Source organism: Sinocyclocheilus grahami, unplaced genomic scaffold, assembly GCF_001515645.1.
Source record: "Sinocyclocheilus grahami isolate Dianchi unplaced genomic scaffold, SAMN03320097.WGS_v1.1 scaffold1374.1, whole genome shotgun sequence".
In the NCBI taxonomy this organism is placed as follows: domain Eukaryota; kingdom Metazoa; phylum Chordata; class Actinopteri; order Cypriniformes; family Cyprinidae; genus Sinocyclocheilus; species Sinocyclocheilus grahami.
In genome coordinates, this window is record NW_015506553.1 from 4834 (window position 1) to 8867 (window position 4034).

General features: G+C 35.3%; 1 long non-coding RNA gene across 1 annotated transcript; it reads left to right on the forward strand.

Annotated features, from left to right (window-relative positions):
- The first annotated feature begins 773 nt into the window (after positions 1–773).
- Positions 774–2517, forward strand: LOC107569702 (uncharacterized). The gene is made up of 3 exons (XR_001606935.1): positions 774–947; positions 1497–1589; positions 2076–2517. It is a non-coding gene; the product is annotated as an uncharacterized lncRNA (long non-coding RNA).
- The last annotated feature ends 1517 nt before the right edge of the window (positions 2518–4034 follow it).

Here is a 4034-nt window from a genome sequence, read left to right on the forward strand (position 1 = left end):
TGTCTGGCCATCTGTTCGTGACCTCAAGCTGAAGCGAACTTGGGTTCTGCAGCAGGACAATGATCCAAAACACACCAGCAAGTCCACCTCTGAATGGCTGAAGAAAAACAAAATGAAGACTTTGGAGTGGCCTAGTCAAAGTCCTGACCTGAATCCTATTGAGATGCTGTGGCATGACCTTAAAAAGCCGGTTCATGCTCGAAAACCCTCCAATGTGGCTGAATTACAACAATTCTGCATAGATGAGTGGACCAAAATTCCTGCACAGCGCTGTAACAGACTCATTGCAAGTCATCGCAAACGCTTGATTGCAGTTGTTGCTGCTAAGGGTGGCCCAACCAGTTATTAGGTTTAGGGGGCAAACACTTTTTCACACAGGGCCATGTAGTTTGGGATTTTGTTTTCCCTTAATAATAAAAACCTTCATTTAAAAACTGCATGTTGTGTTCACTTGTGTTATCTTTGACTAATATTTAATTACTGAGCCACTGCATGAAAAGCACACACTTCTGTTTCTCATACATGCATGCATATCCTCATCTCTTACAACAACTGCCCCTAGTGGCACTTCTTAATCAACAGGCTATATACAGTAAGTGAACACATCTCACAACATTGCCTGACCCATTTAGAGTTGACTGTAAGGTTGACCATCTGAATGAATCACAACCACGTGAACTGATAAAAATGACTGGATAAAAGTGTCTGTCAAATGCATTAATGTGAATGTTCTACTATTGATCTGCTCTCTGTTTTCATTATTATAGTGAGTGGAGATGATGAATCTGATTCATGGTCTCTGGGAAGTTCTGCTTATGGCTCATTCAGATCACGATCAGGAGCAGACATAGTTTTTGGATCATCACGTTCCAGAGATTCGTCTCACACAAGTTATGAGTCAGGGGCCATAAAACTATATAACAGCATTGAACTTCCACCACCCAGCAGTGAGTGCTTTTGTTTGACTGTTTTAAGTACACTTTGGTCTCACTGTGACCTTTTTTTAAAATAAAATATTAAGAATCCCATCTGTTTTGTTTTGTGAAATGGTGAAAATGTATGTCTACATCACCCATAGAAAACTGTAGTAGTAGCAAAGTTTTCTGTCATGTTTCTAATCTGTCAATCACAACTAATTATGATATATAGTATATTATATACTGTATATGTACACAGTAAAAAAAAAAACCTTGTTTAAAAAAAAAAAAACCGGCAGCTGTGGTTGCCAGAATAATTTTGTAAAAAATAAATAAAAAAAATACAGCAAAAATGTGAAATTCATTTTAAAATTCATTCATTTAAAATTCATTTTAAACTTGTGAATTCGACAATGCACACTGCTACTAAAATGTGTTTTCTAACTTTAACATATACTGACAACCACCATAATAATGCAGGTGATAAAACAGGAAGGCACATGAAGAATAATGAAAATCATTCAATTTCCATTGGATAAAATCAAGTCCCTACATGATGATTTTCTACTTTTTGTCTAGTGAGTGTTAGAGGGAAAACGGTAACTGGATGTCTTTACAGACGCCACACAACTCAAGCAACAGAAAAACACAGCACGAAAGTTGGACGATCCAGTGAGTATCTTTTTGTTACAAGAGTTTGATCTTGAAATTTATAATAATAATTAAAAAAAAAACTTATTCAGTTTGTTCGGGCCTATTTTATTATCTTTTGATGAGGTGTTGAACATTATGATGGCTGTCAAAAATCAAACTGAATGAAACTAGTTATTGATGCACTTAAGAGCATTAAAATTGTGTTTAACTTCTGACATTCTGAAAATATCTAGATTAAGATAATGAATGTATTGGAAAAGTAATTTTAAGTGTGTACAGTATGTGGCCAAAGATAAACTGTTTTTATAGCCTATAAATCTGGGGGAAAAAAAGGAAAAGTTAGATCAACGATGACTAGAAACAGTCAGAGTCACCTCTAAAAGTGAAATGATGAGTCAGATAAGGAAAGATCTCAAATATATAATATATTGTGTTAGAATCGTGTTAGCCTGTGTTCTAGCACATTTTAAAAATATTTCTTCTGCTTGTATTTTTTCCCCCCAGTGAGTTATCTAGTCAAGAGGTCTCAGGTAAACTCTGCACAACTAGAAGCAGACAGCAGGTTTGGGTCATCATGCTCCATAGTCTCCACTGGCAGCTCAGGATATGGATCTTCACGCTCCTTTCCTCAATCTGTGGAACAGTCAGAACACAAATGGATAAATAGTGCGTTTAAGATTTCAGAACTTTCAGACAAACAAGATGAGTGTGAAGATATGAACTTATAAGAATTAATGTATGCAAATGAGTTTATATAGCCATCCATTCTCCAAGCTGCATGTTCTATGTAGAGATTCAGGAGCCTGTCCCAGCAGCTCAGGCCGTAGACAGGGAAACACTCTGGATGGATGGCCAGTTGTTTACATATCTTAATCTAAAATTTTTTAATATTGTACACTGTAAAAACTGTGATTCAATAAAGATGCAATACCAAACATTTAAAAAATATCCGGTATAAAATACCTTTTGTTTTCTTTAATCTGTTGCTGGTCAGTTTGTTGATTGTAACATTTGTGTAACACAAACCAAGTATATGAGGTAAATCTGTTTTTTTTCTAATACACAATTTATATTTTTCTTTGCTCTCCACAAAGCACATAATATTTTAACAACTTAATTCCAATTGACTCGTTAAATTAATTCCCAAAATTTTTTTTTTTACAATCTATTTGCAGTTACTTATTTTCACTGATTTACTTGTTACTCATTTCAAAATGATATTGTTTAATCGATTGCAAAAATATATATATATATATATATTGTGTATGTGTATATATATATTTTTTAAATACTGTATTATAATGTTTGAATGCCTTAAAGAAATATTTAATGAAGAAAAATAATTCAGTAATTTTTTTAAATAGCATTTGATTTCATATTTCAAATGGCAATGACAAAGTTTTTACATTCAAATACTGCACACAAAAATATTTAAGATTTTTATAAAGATCAAAAAAAGTACTCCTGTCCATTTTCAACCTTACAAGAAACCCTATAAATATTCTTTACAGCAATATTTTATTGGCAAACTATTATAAAGGCAGCAGACCCATTTGAGCTATATGACCTAATTGAGGTCTTTAACACTACAACTCATTTTAGCCCCAAAACACACACCAGCAAATACAGTGCAAGCCGTTTAACGTTTCTAAAATTCATCTCATAAGTGAAATCCTTAACAGTGATACAGGAAGTGTAAACAAACATCCCAGAAAATGTGACCACAAATACAATCCAAGGGTTTATTTCAAAGCAGATTGATCCTGTCTGCTCTGCAGGTTCCATGAAGATGTCACTGGTGTGTTTTTAAACTGGTGTCAGGAAGTTCAGGTTGAGGCTGCTGGGGATCTGGATGGTCTCGAGGGCCACAGGTGAAGGGTTGAAGGGGAAAGTGACTGGGAAAATGATCTTTGCGTCCATCAGTAACTGAGAAGACTCCTTACGATCCTTTAATAAAGTCTAGAGAGGATGGAGAAGTGTTTTACTATGTAAATCGAACAATATCTGACTTAAAATACATTTAAAAACATTGAGAAATGACTCACCTGTACAGACTTTATGAATGATATAGACACTCTCTCCTCAAACTCATTCACTGGTGTGTACAAGCGGAGGATTTTCACAATCTGTCACAAACAGACACAGAACATCAGAACTGAACTCAAGGTTTCATCAGAGACTCCATTCAGATCTCGCACACGCACACACACACACACACCTGTTCAGTGGTGAGAGCTGTGCACATAGTACAGATGGCCCCTGCGTCGTCCTGGCTCTTCTTTTTGATCTGCAGAAGCTGAGCTGCCTGAATCAGAGGCTCCAGAGACTCACGCGCTCCACTGCCCTGAAGATCTTTATCCAGCAACCACTCCTCCAGCTGACATACATTATACCTTATATAAAGAAAAAAATAATTGTAAATAAAATAAATACATGCATATATATATATTTTCAATGTTCTAT